This window comes from Salmo trutta, chromosome 4 (assembly GCF_901001165.1).
Source record: "Salmo trutta chromosome 4, fSalTru1.1, whole genome shotgun sequence".
Lineage (NCBI taxonomy): Eukaryota > Metazoa > Chordata > Actinopteri > Salmoniformes > Salmonidae > Salmo > Salmo trutta.
Window position 1 is genome coordinate 28,606,216 of NC_042960.1, and position 26,336 is coordinate 28,632,551.

The window sequence follows — 26,336 nt, forward strand, 5'->3', positions numbered from 1 at the left end:
ACATCCGATCCTCGTTTGTTAAGTGAAACGACACTGCTGGTCCTGCTCACATTGCCCTACCCTATGCTTTGACCTCTTTCTCCCCTCTGTCTCCAGATGAAATCTTGCGACTTGTGACGGCCGGCCGCCCAACAACCTGCCCGCTTGACCCTATCCCCTCCCCTCTTCTCCAGACCATTTCCGGAGACCTTCTCACCTCGCTCATCAACTCATCCTTGACGGCTGGCTACGTCCCTTCCGTCTTCAAGAGAGCGAGAGTTGTACCCCTTCTCAAAAAACCTACACTCGATCCCTCCGATGTCAACAACTACAGTCCAGTATCCCTTCTTTCTTTTCTCACCAAAACTCTTGAGCGTGCCGTACTTGGCCAGCTCTCTTGCGATCTCTCTCAGAATGACCTTCTTGATCCTAATCAGTCAGGTTTCAAGACTGGTCATTCAACTAAGACTGCTCTTCTCTGTGTCACGGAGGCTCTCCGCACTGCTAAAGCTAACTCTCTCTCCTCTGCTCTCATCCTTCTAGATCTATCTGCTGCCTTTGATACTGTGAACCATCAGATCCTCCTCTCCACCCTCTCCGAGTTGGGCATCTCCGGCGCGGCTCACTCTTGGATTGCGTCCTACCTGACAGGTCGCTCCTACCAGGTGGCATGGCGAGAATCCGTCTACGCACCACGTGCTCTCACCACTGGTGTCCCCAGGGCTCAGTTCTAGGCCCTCTCCTATTCTCGCTATACACCAAGTCACTTGGCTCTGTCATATCCTCACATGGTCTCTCCTATCATTGCTATGCAGACGACACACAATTAATCTTCTCCTTTCCCTCCTCCTGATAACCAGGTGGCGAATCGCATCTCTGCATGTCTGGCAGACATATCAGTGTGGATGACGGATCACCACCTCAAGCTGAACCTCGGCAAGACGGAGCTGCTCTTCCTCCTGGGGAAGGACTGCCCGTTCCATGATCTCACCATCATGGTTGACAACTCTATTGTGTCCTCCTCCCAGAGTGCTAAGAGCCTTGGCATGACCCTGGACAACACCCTGTCGTTCTCCGCTAACATCAAGGCGGTGACCCGATCGTGTAGGTTCATGCTCTACAACATTCGCAGAGTACGACCCTGCCTTACACAGGAAGCGGCGCAGTTCCTAATCCAGGCACTTGTCATCTCCCGTCTGGATTACTGCAACTCGCTGCTGGCGGGGCTCCCTGCCTGTGCCATTAAACCCTTACAACTCATCCAGAACGCCGCAGCCCGTCTGGTTTTTCAACCTTCCCAAGTTCTCTCACGTCACCCCGCTCCTCCGCACACTCCACTGGCTTCCAGTTGAAGCTCGCATCTGCTACAAGACCATGGTGCTTGCCTACGGAGCTGTGAGGGGAACGGCACCTCCGTACTTTCAGGCTCTGATCAGTCCCTACACCCAAAGAAGGGCACTGTGCTCATCCACCTTTGGCCTGCTCGCCTCCCTACCTCTGCGGAAGCACAGTTCCCGCTCAGCCCAGTCAAAACTGTTCGCTGCTCTGGCACCCCAATGGTGGAACAAGCTCCCTCACGACGCCAGGACAGCGGAGTCAATCACCACCTTCCGGAGACACCTGAAACCCCACCTCTTTAAGGAATACCTGGGATAGGATAAAGTAATCCTTCTAACCCACCCCCCCTACTCTCCCCCCCTCAAAAAAAAGATATATATGTACTATTGTAAAGTGGTTGTTCCACTGGATATCATAAGGTGAATGCACCAATTTGTAAGTTGCTCTGGATAAGAGCGTCTGCTAAATGACGTAAATGTAAATGATTTAGGCCAGTCCCCCTGAAAAAATAAACATTCATACTGTATCTCTTGACTTATTCAAAATGTTGTTGTGTTACAGCCTGAATTCAAAAGGGATTACATTTTTTTTTATCTCACCCATCTACACACAATACCCCATAATGACAAAGTGAAAAAATGTTTTTAGAAACTTTTGCAAACGTATTGAACATGAAATTCAGAAATATCTCATTTACATACAGTAAGTATTCACACCCCTGAGTCAATACTTTGTAGAAGCACCTTTGGCTTCAATTACAGGGATTTTACAATGAGGCCAATGGTGACTTTAAAACAGTTTTAAAAAAGTACCCAATTGATTTTTTAAATTAACATTTCTCATTGTTTTAATAAACTCCTTCTTGCGGAATAAGCACAATAAAAAGGCCATTGATTAAAATGTAATATCTTTTGAATGAGTTATCGACATTTACATTTTTTTAAATGCAAGCTTTTATTTTGAAGGTTTCCTCATCACCATACAACGTGGCGTCGTCGTTTGTGCTGCTGGTGTGACCAAGATGGAAGCAGGGGCGCACTTTTGGAAATGATTGCGTACCCTACGCATGCAGCGTACCCTACGCATGCAGCGTACCAAGGTTACCAAAGGAATTGAAATATCTGCAGGTTACTTCTCTATCGGGTTTCTCAGCAATTTATCTCGCCTACTCCCATGGGAGGCATCTGTGGTCAGATAAGTAACGTTAGGCTACCCTATAACAATTTCTCTAATACAACCCATGCGCCACATTTCACGTTTCGATTTGTTCCCCCAAAAGTCCTGACTTCCTAAATTATTAAAGCTGGAAGTTGAGTTGCGCTACAGGGGTGAGTACGTTTTTCGAGAGGCAGTGTTTAGCGCCTCCTGCTCCTCCTACACAGTGGAACCATACTTCTGCATAGGATGACATATTTTCCAGGATTTATGAACTGATACTGGTCTCAAGGTAAGTGGGAAAACAACTGGCATTCCTCTATGTTGCATGTTTGTTACAATACAAACACATTAGGTCTATTATGTAGGACATAGCCTATTTAACCATTTTGACACGTTGCCCTTCGCAATATTGCTGTGCGCAGTGGTGTGTCAATTGTATTGACTTCCTGATCTTTATGGAATTGACTTCATGATCTTTATGGAATTGGCAAGTCAAAGATAATATATTTGCCTTATTAGACCACGATGTAATTCCATTCGATCATAACTTGAAATACCTTAAATCCTTATAATTTTGTTAATTTTCTACAAATCAGCAAGGAATGATACACTCTCCTTTGAATGACCTTTATGCGATTCATAAAATGATCAACCACTGAAGATATTTGGCAAATAGTGAGTGATGTCTGATCTATCTGGGATTGATTATGCACAGCAACCTTAGATTGGAATCATCCGGTTATCAGATTAGGCTAACATGACTAATTTAGCGATGAGTAGGCTACTAGTGATGAGAAGTTAGGCTCTTTTTACTGTCTCGGATCTTTTCGACTCGTTCAGTCAAAAGAACAAATCTTTCGACTGATTTCGTTCATTTGTGTCTGTAATGCCCAGAGCATGCAGTACCTCTACCCGCGAACGATGAACTGAAAACTTTAGAGCAGGGGTGTCAAACTCATTTTAGCTCAGGGGCCACATGGAGGAAAATCTATTCCCAAGTGGGCCGGACCGGTAAAATCATGGTATATATATATATAACTTAAAAACAACAACTTCAGATTGTTTTCTTTGTTTTAATACGATCAACATAAAACATAAAGCTGGAGCCTGAGGACAGTGTGTCCACAATAGTACAAGCACAACATCACTATTAATCATAAAACACCTCAAGTTTATTTGAAAATTCTAAAGAAAAAGAACACAAACACACAATGCCTCAGTGATTCACAGAAGTATATCACAGAACTATATCAGGGTGTCTCATGCAGCACTTTAAGTGGGGTTGCATAGTTTATTTGACTCCTGATACCTGGCATCTTTTAGCTTTCACCAGCGCATCAATATCAGGCGTCACATCCTGAGTGGCGGCCAACTTCAGGATGTGATTCAAGTGCTTGTGCGTGAGCCTTGAGCGCAGCTTTGTTTTATTTATGCTCATTACAGAGAACTTGCTCACAAAGATATGTGGTTCCAAACATGCACAACAGTTTTGCAGCGAGGGCTGTCAAGTTGGGGTAACCTGGCAAGAGATTCTGATAAAATGTGTCCAAGCCAGCTGCGGCAAATTTGCCCTTCATATCCGAGTCACACTGCAAGTCTATTATTTCAAGTTGTATGCTGACGGGCAGATCAGAGGGATTCACGGTGAATGGCGGGGGCAAAAAACGTTGAAGTCTTTCTCCAGTTCACCAAAAATCTGAAAGCGTTGCTCAAACTCCCGTAACAGTCCCGTTATTTTATCTTTGAAACGCTTCATGTCTGCCACATGTTGGGTCGCGCACACATTTTTCAGACAGGGGAAGTGAGCTGCATCACCACCGGCGAGTTGCGTCTCCCACAATGACAGCTTCAACTTGAAAGAACGTATGCTGTCATAATACTGCGTGACGACTTTGTTGCGCCCTTGCAGCTGTTTGTTCAAGTTATTCAGGTGCTCTGTAACATCCACCATAAATGCAAGGTCCTGCATCCATTCTGCGGAATGAAATTCTAACACTGGTTTGCCCTTTTCTTCCATGAACTGTTCTATTTCTTCTCGTAAGTCAAAGAAACGCCTAAGCACAGCACCTCGGCTTAACCATCTTACCTCAGTGTGGTATGGCAGGACATAGATGTGGTCTTTCTCTCTGAGAAGGCTGTCAAACTGACGGTGATTCAGGCTTCTGGATCGGATGAAATTAACAGTTTGGATGACCACCTTCATGACGTTATCCATCTTTAATGACTTGCAACACAAAGCCTCCTGGTGCAAAATACAGTGAAAAGTCCAAAAATCACGTCCTCCATTTGCAGATTGCACTTTCTCTCTGAACTTTGTCACAACGCCTGCTTTTTTCCCGATCATTGAGGGTGCACCATCTGTAGCCAGGCTGACAGCGCGGGACCAGTCCACTCCGACCCTGTCCCGCGCGCCGACGAGTGCGGTGAAAATATCAGCTGCTGTCGTTGTATCGGTCATCGGCACCAACTCCACGAACTCCTCGGTGACGGTCAATGTGTCATCAACTCTGCGGATGAAAATGGCCAGTTGTGCAACATCTGTAATGTCCGTGCTTTCATCAATTGCAACTGAAAACCCAATAAATGACTTCACTTTTTGCTTCAACTGGCTGTCCAAATCCACTGAAAGATCGGAAATCCTGTCTGCAACTGTGTTTCTTGTCAGGCTGATATTTGCAAAGGCCTGCCGCTTTTCAGGGCACACAATCTCCGCTGCTTTCATCATGCATGTTTTTACAAATTCATCCTCACTAAATGGTTTTGAAGCCACTGCGATTTCATTAGCAATGAGGTAGCTAGCTTTCACTGCAGCGTCACTGTTGTCTCGGCTGTGAGTAAACACAGACTGCTGTTTCTTCAGACCCGCCAACAGTTCATTCACCTTCTCTCTTCTCCGCTGTCCTTGAAAGTTGTCATATTTGTCGGCATGAAGACTCACATAGTGGCGACGAAGATTATACTCTTTCAGCACTGCAACATGCTGTGAACACACCAAACATACAGCTTTCCCCATTCAATCCCGTGAATAAATAGGAGGATGACCATTTTTCTTGGAACACTCTGCACTCTGCGTCCACTTTTCTCTTTTTTGACAGAGACATATTGGGGCAATGAGGGTGCCAAAGCACATAATGTTAAAAGTAGAAGCCGTAATAAATATCGCGGGCAAAACAAAGTAGCTCATCCGGACTGGCTGCACTTGCTTGACCTACTTGCTCTGCTCCGGTATAAACAGTTTGCTTGCTTAACACAACTGCTATTCCGCCATCCAGTGGACGCAATTGGAACAGCAGTTTCTTTTATTGAAAAATTGCAGCTCATTTTTATACTTTACAAAATCATCTCGCGGGCCGGATTAAACCCCTTTGCGGGCCTGAAACGTTTGACACCCCTGATTTAGAGGGTCAATGGGAAAGACAAATATTAACAAATCATTGCTCTTAATTTTTTGTACATTCAGTATATATTCATTGACTCATAATTTGTAAACAAATATTGAAACATTCCTAGCTCGGACACTTAATCTGCAAAAATGACAAGTTTAATTAGTGGGCGATGGTGATTTCAGAACCAAAGTTGGGGGGGGGGGGGGGGACACGGGACGACAAATAATAGGCTACAATGTCCCCCCGAATCTGATAGGTAATGTAGATGCCTAGTCTCCCTTATGGGTGAGCTCAGGTGCCTACATAGTACATACACCATAGACATACATCATTTACACACAGACACACACACACACACACACACACAGTCAGCTCATATAGATAGTTACACTTAACCACACAATTTTCCCAAGAGATTGCCCTTCCTTTTAACTTACATTTTGACATCAGAAGCCCTCAAAGATAAGATGCAGTCTTTGTGAGCCAGCAGTGTCTGCCTTCACTGCCCATTCTTCCTTGCTACACTTGCTGACTATTGACCCATCGCTAAGCCCAGACCCCCTTGGTTACTGTTGTGGAGAACATTTTCCAGGGAAGCCCAATTTTCCCCCCTTCTGACCACTGGCGAAATCTCACAATTATCTCACTGTGTTTTTAATACACAACGATATTAAACACACACCGCCCCTTGCTAATCGAGAAACTCTTGGGTATGTTTTGGTGGACTGTTACTATAATTGCTTCTTGGGAACCTGGTAAAATGATGTTTGTAGTGTGGCTAGCCACTGAATGGCTCATTGAAAGTGGCTAATATTGCGTTGATTTGATCACAACTGCCACAGTGAAGGGACACGTTGTGTTAACTAATGGATATATATGCGCTAAACTACAGTCATGTTTGACAAATATGATGTAAGATAATTAATATTAACGTCTAGAGTCATGATTCTACAAGCATCTCGTTCACATGTCGTTCATCGTAAGGGGCTTATTGTAGCTGTCATTTTTGAATGAGACTTGAAACAGTGTGCTTTAAACATAGTATATTGGTTGATTGCTAGGCATACAAATACTACTATTTCTTGATACATTTGAAACGAGGTCTAGTTGTGACCGCAACTGGACTAGATTGTAAACAAGTCTTGGCGGAATGCATTGCTTGAATGCTCTGAACAGGGCCTGGTTAAGAAATCATAGGCCCTGGGTTTTTTTCCCCTGGCAAATAATAATTTCATGTAAACAAATCCGTGCACCAAGATGCAAATCCATGCACCACGATGCAATTCGATGTGTGGTAAATTTACTATTGAAGAAAAATCCCATTTATAATAAAGGCATAATAACTTTTGCAATGTGGCATAGACTACACTTGAGCAGAAGCATTTTTACGATTTCCACACATGGGCAACATTTGTTAGTTGCCTTTTAAAAATGCATTTCATCAAATATATTCTAGATATGATAGAAGACATCAGCTGAATGTTTTTCAATAGCACACACATGACCGAAATAGTGACTACTCTGACAAACAGATCAATCTGGTCTTGAATTCAAAGAAACAATAGCCCAGGCCAATGAAGTGACACACAGATTGTACAATATTAGGAGGCTATATCAATCTGTGTGTTGCTTCATTGGCCTGGGCTATTGTTTCTTTTAATTCAAGACCAGATTGATCACATATATATATATATATATATATATATATATATATATATATATATATATATATATATATATATATATATATATATATATATATATATATATATACACACACAGTTCATACGGAAAGTATTCAGACCCCTTGACTTTTTTCACGTTTTGTTACAACCTTATTCTAAAATGGATTAAATTGCATTTTTTCCTCATCAATATCCCATAATGACAAAGAAAAAACTGGTTTTTAGAAATGTTAGCAAATGTATAAAAAACAACGACAGAAATTTCACATTTACGTAAGTATTCAGACCCTTTACTTTGTACTTTGTTGCAGCACATTTGGAGCGATTACAGCCTCGAGTCTTCTTGGGTATGACGCTACAAGCTTAGCACACCTGTATTTGGGGTTTGTCCCCATTCTTCTCTGCAGATCCTCTCAATCTCTGTTAGGTTGGATGGGGAGCGTCGCTGCACAGCTATTTTCAGATCTCTCCAGAGATGTTCGATTGGGTTCAAGTCCAGGCTCTGGCTGGGTCACTTAAGGACATTCAGAGACTTGTCCCGAAGCCACTTCTGCGTTGCCTTGGCTGTGTTCTTAGGGTCGTTGTCCTATTGGAAGGTGAACCTTCACCCCAGTCTGAGGTCCTGAGCGCTATGGAGCAGGTTTTCATCAAGGATCTGTTAATCTTTCCCTCGATCCTGACTAGTCTCCCAGTCCCTGCCGCATGATGCTGCCACCACCATTGCTGCATCTCACTTCCTTGACAATAAACATGGAGAACTTTGACAAAAGTGCACAAATCAAAAACATATTTATGATACCTCGTAGGGATTTCAAAGACACAAAAATGTGTTTGAACTCCTGGAAAGAGATCGGGGAGGTAAACGGAATAGATGCGATTGGTGCACATGGATTGGCGCACATTCAACAAATCTGTCCAAAAAAGTGGATATTTGTCAAATCCATCATGATTGATTAATTATAACAGGCCCACAATGTGGAAAATCCGATTTGGACATATTTGGCTTTTTTCACTGGGTAACATTTAGAAGACACTTTTCAGGAAAACTGCTAAATGCTAACTGCCATTCGTATATGCTTGTAGCATAGATAGCATACAGAAATTGGTGGTGATAGTCAAAGTAGTTTTAAACTGTAATGCAATTTATTGATGACATGAACATGTATTGGGGTTGACATCTATACAAGCATTATAATCACATTTTTACCTCAACATAGTGTGGTTAAAAAATATGATTTTGCGGGGGGCAATGGTGAGTTGCCCCGGTCAACTGTAAGTGCTGTTATTGTGAAGTGGAAACATCTAAGAACAACAACGGCTAAGCTGCGAAGTGGTAGGTCACACAAGCTCACAGAACGGGACCGCAGAAGCGTGTAGCTCGTAAAAATCATCTGTCCTTGGTTGAAACGACAGCACACAAACTGTTCGTCAGGAGCTTCATGAAATGGGTTTTCATGGCCGAGCAGCCACACACAAGCCTAAGATCACCATGCGCAATGCCAAGCGTCGGCTGGAATGGTGTAAAGCTCACCTCCATTAGACTCTGGAGCAGTGGAAACGCGTTCTCTGGAGTCCGACAGACGAATCTGGGTTTGGCGGATGCTATCTGCCCGAATGCATAGTGCCAACTGTAACTTTTGGTGGAGGAGGAATAAAAGTCTGAGGGTGTTTTTCATGGATCGGGCTAGGCCCTTTAGTTCCAATGAAGGGACATCTTAACGCTACAGCATACAATGACATTCTAGACAATTCTGTTCTTCCAACTATGAGGCAAGAGTTTGCGGTAGGCACTTTCCTGTTTCAGCATGACAATGCCCCTGTGCACAAACCGAGGTCCATACAGAAATAGTTTTGTCAAGATCAATGTGAAAGAACTTGACTGGCCTGCACAGAGCCGTGACCTCAACCGAATCTAACACCTTTGGGATGAATTGGAACGGCGTCTGCGAGCCAGGCCTAATCGCCCAACATCAGTGCTCACCTCACTAATGCTCTTATGGCTGAATGGAAGCAAGTCACGGCAGTTGTCCACATACTTTTGGTCATGTAGTGTATTCTCTGTGTCAACCCCTTTCTTTTCAGTTGAATTATGATTTATGTACGTTTTGTTCCTGTACCTTAAGATGTCAGTTCTTTTTTAAGTTGAGACTTTATAGGACAGTCTGTTTTTTCATTTTAGTTCAGTTATCCATTTTGTCTATTTTAAAGCACTTTTTGGTTTATTTCCTATTGTAATCATTTGTATTTTTGAAAATTTGGAGAATAAAACCCCTACTTGTTTGCACCCTATCTTAGTGTTTTTCATTGCCTCCATGGTCATCCCTAATACAGTGTTATTCAATTCAAAATGTATTGGCTAGATATTTTACCTGTGTACATGGCATGCGTGAATGTCTGACTGAAAAAGTTTTTTGAGCCTGCTTTGAGCCATAACTCATCCTTATTAGGTTAACTGCATGGTATCGAGAATCCTCACGGCCAAGTGAAGAATCTTGTAGTGTGTGACCCCGTCTCGGCCACATAATTTAGTGTGCGCACCCCTGCGTTGGCAAGACAAAAAACTACAGGTGTTGTTTAATGTGAGGAATTGTTTAACGTGAGAGGCTCAGCAATGTTAGGATTTTGAAAGTCGTTACAAAAAGTTACAAAATTAAAATCTTGATATCAACCTGGCCTGATTGTACGATTTACTTCAGTTTGTCGTCACATTCTGCAATTGGCTTGCGAGGCTACGTCAGCCGATGTAGGCTATGTCAGCTGCAGCATTGTGTTTGATCTGCACATGTGCCAGCACCAGCATCCCTCTTACAATATGCAGGTGTGAAGTGAATTTGGAAAAGTATCCATCTTAGAAATAGTTTCACATACAAACTTTAAGTCCAAACTAAGAATCAAATAGGATTCCCAAAACTAACTGTCACGACTTCCGCCGAAGTTGGTTCCTCTCCTTGTTCCTTCGGCGGTCGACATCACCGGTCTTCTAGCCATCGCCGATCCGCCTTTCATATTCCATTTGTTTTGTTTTGTTTTGTTTTCCCACACACCTGGTTTACATTCCCTCATTACTTGACGTGCCTATAACCCTCTGTTCCCCCCATGTCTGTGTGTGGAATTGTTTGTTGTTAAGTGTATGTGCACTTTTGACTGGTTTGCCACGGGTTATTGTCAACCCGTATTTTGTTGTTCTGGGTGCAGTTTATGTTGCTTTATTAAACTGCTCCGTTTGTTACCCAGTTCTGCTCTCCTGCGCCTGACTTCCCTGCAGCCAGTTACACACCTCTTATACTAACATGGTCGCAGTGGTAGAATGTTTATTTTGATTGACGTTTTTATTCATTTATCAAAAACCCATCAGGTAGCCTGATTTCAGAAATTACATGTAAACAGGATTGTTAGGAAATCATTAATCTTGCAAAGCATGTAAACATTTAAATCGAACTATTATATTAATCTGACTGCATAATGGTCCCGTGTGGCTCAGTTGGTAGAGCATGGTGTTTGCAACGCCAGGGTTGTGGGTTCGATTCCCACGGGGGACCAGTACGGAGAAAAAAATGTATGAAATGTATGCATTCACTACTGTAAGTCGCTCTGGATAAGAGCGTCTGCTAAATGACTAAAATGTAACATGTAAATGTATAATCAGTGCCGGCCGTGTTCCTATTGGTCAGTCACTGGGATTGGCTCATAACACCAGCCACACTACATGACAAAGGCTACATTTTTGACACGTAGTGGTACTTAAGCGGCAGACCTAGACCTTGTCACACTGAACAAGCCAAAGACCAGGGCCGGACTGGGACAAGAATTCGTCCCATCCATTTTATCCACACAAGCCTACATCACTGAAATCGAGCTAACTCACATCCCCCCCCCCCACCCCAAGCAGGCCACCAGCTATACACACACACCCCATCCCCACACATACAGTCTACACCCTGACCCTACACACCCTACTTAGACACAGGCAGTATTGCTGGTACTTAACATTGGTAGTACACTAAAGTGATTTTCAACCATTAAATCAAATCAAATTTTCTTTGTAACATACAGATGTTATTGCGGGTGAACCGAAATGCTTGTGTTTCTAGCTCTAACAGTGCAGTAATATCTAACAGTAATATCTAAAAATGCCACAAAAATACACACATCTAAAGTAAAGGAATGGAATTAAGAATATATAAATATTTGTGTAGCAATGTCAGAACTGCATAGACTAAGATGCAGTACAATAGGATAGAATACAGCATATACATTTGAGATGTGTAATTCAAAATATGGAAACATTATTAAAGTGACTAGTGTTCTGTTATTAAGTGGCTAGGGATTCCAAGTATATGTAGATAGGGCAGCAGCCTCTAATGTGCTAGTGATGGCTATTTAACAGTATTTGATGGCCTTGAGATAGAAGCTGTTTTTCAGTCTCTCTGTCCCAGCTTTGATGCACTTGTACTGACCTCGCCTTCTGGATGATAGCGGGGTGAACAGGCAGTGGCTCTGGTGGTTGTTGTCCTTGATGATCTTTTTGGTCTTCCTGTGAAATCGGGTGCTGTAGGTTTCCCGGAGGGCAGGTAGTTTGCCCCTGGTGATGCGTTGGGCAGACCGCACCACCCTCTGGAGAGCCCTGCGGTTGCTGGTGGTGCAGTTTCCGTACCAGGCTGTGATACAGCACTACAGGACGCTCTCAATTGTGCATCTGTAAAAGTTTGAGGGTTTTAGGTTCCAAGCCACATTTCTTCAACCTCCTGAGGTTGAAGAGGCGCTGTGGCGCCTTCTTCACCATACTGTCTGTATGGGTGGACCATTTCAGTTTGTCAGTGATGTGTACGCAGAGGAACTTGAAGCTTTCCACCTTCTCCACTGCTGTCCCGTCAATGTGGATAGGGGGGGTGCTCCTTCTGCTGTTTCCTGAAGTCCACAATCAGCTCCTTTGTTTTGTTGACTTTGGGTGAGAGGTTATTTTCCTGGCACCACACTCCCAAGGCCCTCACCTCCTGTATGCTGTCTTCATCATTGTTGGTAATCTGGCCTACTACTGTTGTGTCATCTGCAAACTTCATGATTGAGTTGGAGGTGTGTGTGGCCACGCAGTCATGGGTGAACAGGGAGTACAGGAGGGGGCTGAGCACGCATCTTTGTGGGGCCCCTGTGTTGAGTATCAGAAAAGTGTAGGTGTTTTTTCCTACCTTCACCACCTGGGGGTGGCCCGTCAGGAAGGCCAGGACCCAGTTGCACAGGGCGGGATTCAGACCCAGGGCCTCAAGCTTAATTATGAGCTTGTAGGGTACTATGGTGTTAAATGCTGAGCTATAGTCAATGAACAGCATTCTAACATAGGTATTCCTATTGTCCAGATGGAATAGGGCAGTGTGAAGGTGATTGCATCGTCTGTGGATCTATTGGGGCCGTAAGCAAATTGAAGTGGTTCTAGGGTGTCAGGTAAGGTAGAGGTGATATGATCCTTGACTAGTCTCTCAAAGCACTTCATGATGACAGAAGTGAGTGCTACGAGGCTACGGTTCAGTTACCTTTGCTTTCTTGGGTACAGGAACAATAGTGGACATCTTGACGCATGTGGGGACAGTAGAGAGGGAGAGATTGAATATAGAGAGATTGAATATGTCTGTAAACACTCCAGCCAGCTGGTCTGCGCATGCCCTGAGGACGCGGCTCGGGATGCCGTCTGGGCCGGCAGCCTTGCGAGGGTTAACACACTTAAATGTCTTACTCACGTCAGCCATGGAGAAGGAGAGCCCACGGTCCTTGTTAGCGGCCCTCGCCGGTGGCACTGTGTTATCCTCGAAGAGGGCGAAGAAGGTGTTTAGCTTGTCCGGGAGCAAGATGTTGGTGTCCGTAACGTGGCTGGTTTTCCCTTTGTAGTCCGTAATTGTCTGTAGACCCTGCCACGGACTGGCGAGACATAGTCCTCCTCATATTTTTTAACCACCTCATGTTTAAAACAAATACAATTTGAGTTGATTTATTTTATTATTATAGTGTCACGCATCATTAGGATGGCCATCCCATATGGCCTATAAGACACTATTTGCTGTAGCAAAATAAAATAATCATGTCTATATATGGACACATGCATATACTGAACAAAATATAAACTCAACATGCAACAATTTTACTGAGTTACAGTTTATATAAGGAAATCAGTCAATTGAAATAAATTCATTAGGCCCTAATCTATGTGTCACGGATTCCCCCGGTACTGCTGCTCATTCCGTGCACCAGCTCCGGAGGTCTACGTCACCGGCCTCTAGGCGTCACTGAACTGTTTCATTACACACACCTGGTTTCCGTTCCCCCTGTTTAGTAATTGTATATATGTGCCCTCTGTTCACCATTGTTTTGTCATTTATTGTTCCCATGTCCGTTGGTCTCGTGAGTACCTGTGCTTTGTTGTTTTGGCTTTCGTGCTGCGTGTATTGTGTACTCGTTATTACGGGTCTCATCCCGTGTATTTATTAGAGGTTTAACCTCGCTCTTTTGTTTGGGTTACATCCCTGTGTTTTTGTATACGTGTTTGTTTTGGGCTTCGTCCCCGAGCCTTTCATGGCATGTTGTAATTTTGGGTGGAGTATTAAAACCCCCTATTATGTATTCCTGTGCCTGTCTCCAATCATTTATACAACATGACACTATGGGCTTCACATGATTCGGTCTTATGTAGCAAAAGTTGAAATTGTGTTTTTTACATTGGATAAAAGTAGAGACTCAGAGCTAGAAAATGGTATATCATACACTACAGTTGAGGAACAATGGGAAAGTAAGTTGATAAACTTTTAACCTCACTTTTGAGCAAATGGACCTTGAATATTTTGATACCTACTGGAGAGCTCTTTATCTACACCCATTCAGCATCGTTTACACCCTTTTAAGCTTTAGCTCCACCAATCTCTTTCAGGATTCACATATGAGGCTATGTACTAAACAACCAAAGATTTCAAGACTAAAGGTTGGCTTATACTACAGGTGTGTTTGTAAATTTAATCTGGAGTGCCAGAGTGTGCTCTGGACGTTTGTAAAGTCAGAGCGTTGTCAGATTGTCCGTTCGTAAATTCAAAGTGTTTCACTCTTGGAGCGTTGTTAGGTCAGAACACTCGGAACAACCTTACTTTCCGGCCAGAGCGTCCAGTGTGCACTCTGGCCGAAAAGTAAGGTTGATCCGAGCGTTCTGACGTAACAGCAGTCAAACGCCCAAGCTAACTGGTTGGCAAGTTTGCTAGCTACCATTTTACTCGCCCTAGCAGAGCTGGTTAAGCTGTTTTTATGTTATCCAGAGCGTTGGTGACTGCAACTGTGCTGCTGGAAAGAATTTAATTAAAACATTTTGCCAACGTTTAGTGACACCGGCCATATTCAAAAGGTGTTGAGAGTTCGTAAATTCATCAGTTATTCTGCGCTCTGGCACACTCAGATGAGAGTGCTCTGAAATTGGAGTAGATGGCCAGAGTGAATTTACCAGCTATGTCTATCGACAGTTGTCGCAGTGACATCATAAACATTGTGTTGAAATAGTGACTTCCATAGCAGAGTCTTTTGTTTAGACATGTAGCTAGCTAGCCAAACAATGAACCATTATCCCAACTAATAACATTACTACCCTGCATGAATCTGCAGGTAGCTAACCAACCATGTTCAATTTTAGCTAGCTAACATTAGGCTATAACTAGCAATGCAAATGCTTCTGAGATACAAATAATATTACTACACATCATACACGAGATGTTAGCTAGCTAGCCAGCCACACTTTAACTTGAAATTAAAATGACTTTCTGACAAAACATGTAATATCTGAAAATGTAATTAGCTAGACTCTCTTACCCGTATAACGTAAACTCACTGACACATCGCCTTGGTCCGTACAATTGACCTTATTTTAGCGCCCCAAAAACGTAATACTTCCAGATCAACTGTAATGTCAATACCATTGTAAAGCACAATTTCTCCCCTTTCCAACAAAATTAATGACATGACCTCCAAGCTGCCCGTTTCTGCATTATTCAAGAAGGCAATTGAGCTCCGTCGGGTCTTTTAAAAAATGGCGGGTGGGAAGCAAAACTAATGCGTGGTAGTGAGAAGGAGAGGAGATTTGTGGGAAAACTGCTTTTTTTCTCACTCTGTCCAACTTATCACCTTATCGCCTCTAAAATGTAAATAAAACACTATAAAGAGTTTATATAATGTGTCATTACATATCTATTTGAAGGTTTGTGTTGAATTTGAATCGCGTTTTTAGGGCGGTGCTAAAGTGATCTTCAGAAGTAAACAGCGGCTTTGAGAGTCATGATCGCTTATAGTGATGACGCAAAAAATGACTAGGTATCCCCCTTACCCCCGTCACTGTCCATTTCTTGTTTTTAAACGATGAGAGAAGTGCTACACCTGGTGGAGAGAGATTGTAAGACAGAAATAGTTGCTTTATGCATGCTGTACGTTACGGCATGACACGTCACGATGTAACGGAGGGTCAGTTTTTTTCAACTTTTCTCCGATACTATAGAGCCATTACCATGTCGATCAACGCTTGAATAGAAACGTAGTTCACACCCCAGATTTTGAAGTCAACACAGTCGCTACAGTCCCATTAGTTTTCTTTGCAGCCTTGTTTGAATGTCGTGATTGCGCACATTTGTACGGAATGGGGTGAGTTTACGTTACATGGATGGCCGCTTCTCCCTCTCTGTCACGGATGCCATGGTTGCCCTTAGTTTGAAGATGTAATCTGGAGGCAGGTGTTTTACAACAGCCTTCCTTGTGTTCTCTTTTCGATTCCGTCTGCATATTTGCAATCACACGCCAGAATGTTCTCCATCTCCTTAGCTATCATACTCTAATTCCACTGATTTCAAAACTCGGTCCCCCAGAAAGTGGAGAGCAACACTTATGCACTTCTACTACGTGATATCTTTCAAAATAGTCGCGTTTAAAAGGATTACCTACACATACTGACCAGCTCATAATATAGACAATAGCATGCTACATGGCAGACCAATCCGAACTCATCTCTCAGCATGTCCAGCCCACTCATTATCTCAGCCAATCATGGCAAGCGGGAAGGTTACTGTCTTTTTTCTGTGGCAAAACCAACTAGGCTGGAAATTTAACAATTGTATTCGTATTTACAGATGGCATACAAGTTTGTTATTAAGGCACATGAAAGTTCACATGTTGCAGAAGGCATTTCTGCCCAAAATTGCATTTTGATTAAAAAAAAAAACGTTACGTTCAAATGGCTCTCCTGTGAAGAAGTGACGCGCGACATACGTCTAGCTTCCTGAAACGAGTTACATATGCATCTGTTGGTCACAGATACCTTAGAAAAAGGTAGGGGGATTGGATCAGAAAAAATTTCAGTATCTGGTGTGACCATCATTTGCCTCATACAGTGTGACACATCTCCTTCGCATAGTTGATAAGGCTGTGGATTGTGGCCTGTGGAATGTTGTCCCACTCCTTTTCAATGGCTGTGCAAAGTTGCTGGACATTGGTGGGAACTGGAACACACTGTCATACATATCGATCAAAAACATCCCAAACATGCTCAATGCGTGACATGTCTGGTGAGTAGGCAGGTCATGGAAGAACTGGGACATTTTCAGCTTCCAATAATTGTGTACAGATCCTTGCGACACTGGCCCATGCATTATCATGCTGAAACATGAGGTGATGGCGGCGGATGAAGGGCATGACAATGGGCCTCAGGATCTCGTCACGGTATCTCTGTGCATTCAAATTGCCATCGATACAATGCAATTGTGTTCGTTGTCCGTAGCTTATGCCTGCCCATACCATAAGCTTATCGTCACCATGGAGCACTCTTCACAACATTGACATCAGCAAACTGCTCGCCCACACGACGCCATACATGTGGTCTGCGGTTGTGAGGCTGGTTGGAGGTACTGCCAAATTCTCTAAAATGACGCTGGAGGCGGCTTATGGTAGAGAAATTAACATTAAATTCTCTGGCAACAGCTTTGGTAGAGCTGTTTCCTGCAGTCAGCCATTTGCACGCTCCCTCAACTTGAGCCATCTGTGGCATTTTGTTGTGTGACAAAACTGCACATTTGAGTGGCCTTTTATTGTCCACAGCACAAGGTGCACCTGTGTAATGATCATGCTGTTTACTCAGCTTCTTGATAAGCCACACCTGTCAGGTGGATTTATTGTTTTGGCAAAGGAGAAATCCTTACTAACAGGGATGTAAACAAATGTGTGAACAAAATTTGAGAGAAATAACTTTTTTGTGCATATGGAGAATTTCTGGGATCTTCTATTTCAGCTCATGAAACATGGGACCAACACTTAACATGTTGTGTATATATAAACATACGTTCATACTGCAGTGAAAAATAATTGAGAAAACAAAGCAATTCAAGATGACAGCTTATCTTGTCACATTTACAATTATGTAAAAATACCACAGGAGATACAACACACCATTATAACTATAGCTCTAGCCATTTTGTTTGCCTTCACTCTGTGCTTATTCTTGTTCGCTGTCTGTCTGCTTAAAGTGGAACTGACAGCGTTTTAGCAACATGAAATATTATTGAAATCTGTTCATATACACCCCCAGGAAGAATATGACACCTTTTTTTTCTTGTTTTTCTGACAAGCGAGCGCTTAGATATGGTCATTTTCACATTACCATAAATTCATAGAATGTTTTGGAAAGATGTATGCTAAGGCGTTTGTCGAAATTCTATAACAATACTGTAGAGTGGGAAAACGGCTGTGCGTTTGGACAATTAATAGACACTGAAGTAAATAAAACCTAATAAAAACATCTCTTGTCCAGGACCGGTGTCTACGAAGACCGGTGCGCCATAGCCAATCAGAGCTACAGTAGGCCTATATGCAAATAAGACATTTGCCACAGGGGCCTACCATCATTCCCTTTGAACTGGGCTGTGTTTACAGGCAGTAGCACCACCACGACTTTAGATAATTAGAACGCGTTCGCCAAAAGCCTCAAAATACACCTGAATGGATTTCTGCAAATATGTAAATACCACTGGAGTCCCCTTTCATTTAGGTAATTCACAGACCTATTGATCAAACAACCATGAAAAGGTAGGCTCTCTCCCTCAGTTTCCTATGCACATCAACAAGATCAACAACTAATGCTAGCCAGAGCGAGATGAGCTAAAATGTAATGAGAGAACACTAGATAAACGCTCTCAAATGTTTTCAGCCCATTGGCCTTCAAAATTGCACTAATAAACAATGAGGAATAGAAGCCTGCTCATCCTTCTGCAGCTTGCCTTCCAATGCATGCTTGTCCCAACCCACATTTTGACAATTGAATGGGAACTTGCCTGCCTGCCAAATACATTTGATTGACAACTAAAATAAATGCTAACTGTGGATAACAGTCATTCAAGTTCAGCATAGCTAGCTACCCATACCCAAACTGTTTTAATTGTATAATAATTGTTTTATTAGAAAAGAATATGGCCCTTTATAATGTCCATTTATGTACATAAGATGCTGTATATAGCATTTTAACATATTAAAACAAAAGATACATTTTTGTCCAGCCTTTGCTGCTATGCTTACAGATGTGCATAGTATGGTGAAACCCTAATCAAAAAGTATTTCCTATCTCCAAATAACAAAAACATAGCTATAGGTTGTTGTAACTTTTAAACTTAAAACAGGTTTTTCTTTTTATGCACTGCATGGCTCACCGGTGCGGTTGAAAAATGTTTTGTAGTTGAGTAGCCAGCCAGGCTACTGCTCAAATGCCTTACTATATGTCATGGAATTTTGATGAAAATATAACCTATTTTAAAAACCTCTTATACAGTAAGGCTGGTTTTGTAGCATAAACTAGGAATTTGATATTTTCACTGATATTATCATGACACAAGGCGAGACCCAGATGCAGACACAGGAGGCAGATGGTTGGAGTCTTACAATGTTTATTAATCCAAAAGCAGTAGGCAAGAGAATAGTCGTGGACAGGCAAAAGGTCAAAACCAGGTCAGAGTCCAGGAGGTACAGCATGGCAGACAGGCAGAATGGTCAAGGCAGGCGGGTACAGAGTCCAGAAACACGCAAGGGTCAAAACCGGGAGGACTAGAAAAAGGAGAACAGCAAAAAGCAGGAGAATGGGAAAACCGCTGGTTGACTTGGAAACATACAAGATGAACTGGCTCAGAGAGACAGGAAACACAGGGGTAAATACACTGGGCAAAATAAGCGACAGCTGGAGGGGGTGGAGACAATCACAGTGACAGGTGAGACAGATCAGGGCGTGACAGATATTATGATTGTCTGTTTCATATGTGCAAAGTTGTTAAAACGCTGTCAGTTCCACTTTAAGCCTTTTACCTTATAAAAGCTAAGTTAACTACTTAGGCTATATTGCAAATTGGTGCTTGTCATATCATATGTGTTCCTCTGAATCAGAATAAAATGTTCCCCTTGTGTCACTGGTGCCACTAACTTTTACAGTTGGTGGCACCAGCCCATGATTTGGTCAGTAATCATCTTATGAAGTCATTCATAGGGCTTTATTAAGAAGTGTAATAAATATACTACTGTGGTATTCAATAAATAAATAGTTTAATCTAACATGTCCCAAGCAGGAATGCATGACTCAAGATATTATGTTATGTGACCTAATCCAGTGACTGACATACATTTTGGGTTGACAGACTATAGTTGCTATATTTTTACTGTTGAAATAGAACTCCAGAATTTCCGGATGAATTACATACATATTTACAGTTGAAGTCGGAAGCTTACATAAACTTAGGTTGGAGTCATTAAAACTTGTTTTTCAACCACTCCACAAATGTCTTGTTAAAACCTGTTAAGGACAGACGTTCCGCTACGGAACCCCTAGCCAACAGCCAGTGGCATCGCACGGCGCGAAATACAAAACCAACTAAAATAACACAATTCAATTTTCTCAAACAATCAACTATTTTACACCATTTTAAAGACAAGATTCTCGTTAATCTAACCACATTGTCCGATTTCAAAAAGGCTTTACAGCGAAAGCAAAACATTAGATTAGGTCAGGAGAGTACCCTGCCAAAAATAATCAGACACCCATTTTCTAAACAAGCATATATGTCACAAAAACCAAAACCACAGCTAAATGCAGCACTAACCTTTGATCTTCATCAGATGACACTCCTAGGACATTATGTTATACAATACATGCATGTTTTGTTCAATCAAGTTCATATTTATATAAAAAACGCTTTTTACATTAGCATGTGATGTTCAGAACTAGCATACCCGCCGCAAACTTCCGGTGAATTTACTAAATTACTCACGATAATCGTTTACAAAAAACATAACAATTATTTTAAGAATTATAGACACAGAACTCCTTTATGCAATCGCAGTGTCAGATTTTAAAATAGCTTTTCGGCGAAAGCACATTTTGCAATATCACAGGCTAGCTAATTTGACACCCACCAAGTTTGGTGCTCACTAAACTCACAATTACTATAACAAAAATTGGATTACCTTTGCTGTTCTTCGTCAGAATGCACTCCCAGGACTTCTACTTCAACAACAAATTTAGTTTTGGTTTGAAATAATCCATAGTTATATTGAAATGGCTCCGTTTTGTTCGTGCGTTGAGGTCACTATCCGAAGGGTGACGTGCGGGCACATTTCGTGACAAAATAATTCAAAATATTCCATTACCGTACTTCGAAGCATGTCAAGCGCTGTTTAAAATACATTTTTATGCTATTTTTCTTGTAAAATAGCGATAATATTCCAACCGGGCGACATTGTATTCATTCAAAGACTGAAAGAACAAAATGGAGTAGTCTCGTGGACGCGCATCTCCAGTGTCACTGTCACCAGGCAGGCCAGTAACAAACAGAGCTGCTGTACTTAGCCCAGAGACTGCAGAGCTCTCATTCCACTTTCTGGCGCCTTCTGAGAGCCAATGGAAGCCTAAGAAAATGTCACGTTACAGCACAGATGCTGTATTTTCGATAGAGAGGCTACAGAAGGACAATAAATTGTCAGACAGGGCACTTCCTGTATGGAATGTTCTCAGGTTTTGGCCTGCCATATGAGTTCTGTTATACTCACAGACACCATTCAAACAGTTTTAGAAACGTTAGAGTGTTTTCTATCCAAATCTACTAATTATATGCATATTCTAGTTTCTGGGCAGGAGTAGTAACCAGATTAAATCGGGTACGTTTTTTATCCGGCCGTTAAAATACTGCCCCCTATCCCAAACTATAGTTTTGGGAAGTTGGTTAGGACATCTACTTTGTGCATGAGACAAGCAATTTTTCCAAAAATTGTTTACAGACAGATTATTTCACTTAATTCATTGTATCACAATTACAATGTGTCAGAAGTTTACATGCACTAAGTTGACTGCTTGGAAAATTCCAGAAAATGATGTCATGGCTTTAGAAGCTTCTGATAGGCTAATTGACATAATTTGAGTCAATTGGAAGTGTACCTGTGGATGTATTTGAAGGCCTACCTTCAAACTCAGTGCCTCTTTGCTTTACATCATGGGAAAATCAAAATAAATCAGCAAAGACCTCCACAGGCCTGGTTCATCCTTGGGAGCAATTTCCAAATGCCTGAAGGTTCCACGTTCAGCTGTATAAACAGTATAAACACCATGGGACCACACAGCCGTCATACCGCTTAGGAAGGAGACATGTTTTGTTTTGTAAAACACTTTCTAGAGATCAAAAGTAATCCGACTATGGGTAGTTTGTGTGCTCCGGAATGTTTTTTTTTCTTCTTCACATCAACCAAAGATAATAAGAGGAGACCAGATGAGTTTGGTCTGTTTATAGTATGCATGTTGAAGGGGGTGTGTCGTCTACGATCATCCGCTACCCTTCATTCACTTCCGGAAGTTTATTCGAAAGATGAGTGAACCATTCCTTCACCTCATTATAACATATTTGGTCTGACAGATTACGTTACACCTAGAATGCATTGTATAATTGTAACCGATGTGAAATGGCTAGTTAGTTAGCGGTGGTGCGCGCTAATAGCGTTTCAATCAGTGACGTCACTCGCTCTGAGACTTGAAGTAGGGTTTCCCCTTGCGTTGCAAGGGCCGCGGCTTTTGTGGCGCGATGGGTAACGATGCTTCGTGGGTGTCAGTTGTTGTGTGCAAGGGTCCCTGGTTCGAGCCCAGGTTGGGGCGAAGAGAGGGACGGAACCTACACTGTTACATAATGTCAACAAACATGGAGCCACACATAGCTGGCAAATAGCTTAGCTCATTATAATCAGGACAACCTTCAAAAAAGTATTTTACACACATCATAGGTGGCAATTACAATATATACAATAATCGGAATGTCACCAGTACTTGTGAATACAACTGTAAATACATTATACTACATATATACATACAGTATGTGTCTACAGTAGAAACGACAACACGATATACAGAAAATCAGGAACTTACTTTTACATTTACATTACATTTACATTTAAGTCATTTAGCAGACGCTCTTATTTACATTTACATTTAAGTCATTTAGCAGACGCTCTTATCCAGAGCGACTTACAAATTGGTGCATTCACCTTATGATATCCAGTGGAACAACCACTTTACAATAGTGCATCTAAATCTTTTAAGGGGGGGGGGGGGTTAGAAGGATTACTTTATCCTATCCCAGGTATTCCTTATAGAGGTGGGGTTTCAGGTGTCTCCGGAAGGTGGTGATTGACTCCGCTGTCCTGGCGTCGTGAGGGAGCTTGTTCCACCATTGGGGTGCCAGAGCAGCGAACAGTTTGGACTGGGCTGAGCGGGAACCGTGCTTCCTCAGAGGTAGGGGGTCCAGCAGGCCAGAGGTGGATGAACGCAGTGCCCTTGTTTGGGACTTGTTTTTACTTTGATAGGAACGCACACATGTCCAAAGTTTTTTTTTTGTACGGAAAACAACAAGGAAGGCAAAGCGAGCGCCAGCAAGAAAATGTTCCAATTCTTGCAAGACTGCGCAAATATATGCATACTTGATCTGCGCAAACATGAGTGAGGTGAGGTGGGCTCTCCTCGAAGAGAGAAGTTTATCCGGCCCAGTAAAGGCTCAAACATACATTTTCCGCAACGCTGAATGTGAATTAATGAGGAGGTGGAATACACCTCAATTCAAACTGTTGTTCGAAAGTGTAACTTGTTAGATAATAATTTGAAATTGACAAGTTGAAACAGCCTATAGATAGTTAGTAGGCAGCGCGTGTTAACTGTCCTGTTGTGTAATAATCACATTTTGGAACAGTGAGTTCTTTCTGACATCACGTGTATAAAACAACTGTCGCTGGGGCGACCGTTAGAGATATTTGGAACTCACATGTGGAAAAGGTTAATGCGTTTGATGCGTCAGTTGTGCTGTGACAAGGTAGGGGTGGTATACAGAAGATGGCCCTATTTAGTAAAAGACCCAAGTCCATATTATGGCAAGAACAGCTCAAATAAGCACGGATATGACCGTCCGTCATTACTTTAAGACATGAACGTCAGTCAATGCGGAACATTACAAGAATAACCAAATAACACTATTTGACAATGACACTTTGACATGTTAAATAAGCTTTTAATTTGACATGTCAAATAACACAGTTATAGAATGTTGTGTGTTCTGAATTTGCACGTGCAAACCAAGCGCCACCACTACTATCAGTAGCACTGTCAAAGCTGTACAAAAAGTCTGCAAATATGAACGATGTGTTAACAATATCGCGTTGGTAATAAAGCATTATTTATTCGACTGCAACCTCTGGGGTAGCTAGCTAGCTTTAGCTTAGTACCTAGCTAGCACCAATGCAACCATCCTCAAAACAATTACCAGTGGAAACTGCAGTAATTTTCACTATTCTTAGCAATGATTTAGGAATCTTTGTGAGTAAGTATTAGCTAGGTAGCCACTTGTTGATTGCCTATTGAAATTGAACTTCAGTTTATGAAAATAAATAGTTAGCCAGCTACTTAACCCTGGTCCCCAAAGCTAACGTTACAAGCAGCCAGCTAGCTTCATCTGGCTAGTGAGTCTCGACCTTACTGGGTTATGTGTTGTGAAGCTAGCCACAATAAGGATTAGGCACAATAGTGGACTTTGCAGTTTGCGTTCAAAATAAAAGTACCTCTTTTGAAAGTGATACAGAAGGTTACAATTGGTGGAATCTTTCCATATTTAGACTAGATCATGTTAAACAAGGTTGAAATGTGAAGCAAAGAAATGGGGTGTCAGTCTACTCGGTGACACCAACAGAACACAACTGTGAAGAGTTTACACAAATATTAGCATTGTAGCTCTTATCGCGGGACTGTGACTATGTGAAATCACCTCCCCAGTCAGCCTATTGACATTTATATTGCACTGAAAAAGCTTTACCTAAGGATTGGGGATACATGGGGTAACAGTCTACTCAATACCCAAAATATTTTTTCCAATGTCCTCTTCAGAGTTATCAGACTCAAACATCCACACAGTATTGTTTTTCCTTGGGAATAGTGTTCAATACACATAGGTTGACAATAAATGTGGTTCAATTCACAGTTTCAGAGTCCCGCAATAAGAGCTATGATGCTAATGTTCTCTGGGTGTCACTGAGTAGACTGATAGCCCATTTCATTGTTCCACAACCAATAGCTAAGGCTGTAGGGTGAAATAAGTATTCCCCCAATGCAATTCTAAAGTATAATACATCCAGTGATTTTTGTCAAATTAATAAATAGTCTTTTGATTTTATATAAGAACATTCCAACCTCATTTAGCATGATCTATTCAATTATGGAATAATTATACTATTTGTATTCATTTGCATCACTGTCAATGACACTTTTTTTTATTTTTAAGGCTAACCGCAAAGTCCACCATTGTGGCTAATCCTTATTGTGGCTAGCTTCACGTAGATGGGTCCGACCACCATGAATAAAATAAGAGCTGTTTTATAAATTAGGGTTATTTTAGATGACACCTAGCTATATAGTTAGCTAGCTAACGATAGCTACTGAAACAGATGTGGTTTTGCTATGTTTTTGGGTAAGAACATTGTTTGCATTCATGAGCTAGCTATCTTTTGTTTATGACCTGCACTGTAGGTGCGCGAGACAACTTTACCAGCATCATAGCATACGTATCGATGTATCGTTGTGACGTATGAAATCCGAGTGATAGTGTAATCAATATGTAATAACGTAAAACATTTCTGAATTATTTAAATTATTATGTGATGTGCAGTCATATTCAGGTCCTGATTGGTCAACAAGCTTATTTGACATGTCAAAAAGTGTTATTTGACGTGTATCTTTTTTGACATGCAAAGACCAAAACGCCGTTCAAAAGAAATCCTGGTTGAGAATAAAATGACTGAACAACGAAACAGCACAGCAAGTAAGTGAAAGAAATAGGTTTTGATTATGTTTCACTGGTAATGGGGACATTTGTAAATGCATCGGCCAAAAATATCATATCGGTGCATCACTATAAAAAAATACATGTTACAAGTTTTGATTTATCTCAGTAAAGGGGAGATGTAGTGATGTATGATCTATCTGGGATTGATTAGTTATGTGCAGCATCCTTAACAAGATGTTACCAAACTAGCAGACTAGGTTAACCCCACTGGGCACAAACTGGTTGAATCAACATTGTTTGAACATCATTTGTCAATGTATTGTGACAAGGAATCTACATGGAAAATACATTGGATTTGAAAAAAGTAATCAATGTAAACTGTTGTTGAGGGTGAACTTTCAACCACAGGAATATGTCATCACTGTAACCAATTTTCAACATGTATTTATTTT

The 26,336-nt window shown here is 41.8% G+C and overlaps 1 protein-coding gene across 1 annotated transcript in view; it reads left to right on the forward strand.

Annotated features, from left to right (window-relative positions):
* The first annotated feature begins 2,417 nt into the window (after nt 1-2,417).
* Nucleotides 2,418-26,336, forward strand: part of LOC115192191 (cytosolic phospholipase A2) — a 71,611-nt gene continuing 47,692 nt past the window's right edge. The window contains exon 1 of the mRNA XM_029750410.1: nt 2,418-2,764. The gene's annotated coding sequence lies outside the window, so the exon portion shown is untranslated. The remainder of the gene's footprint in view (nt 2,765-26,336) is intronic.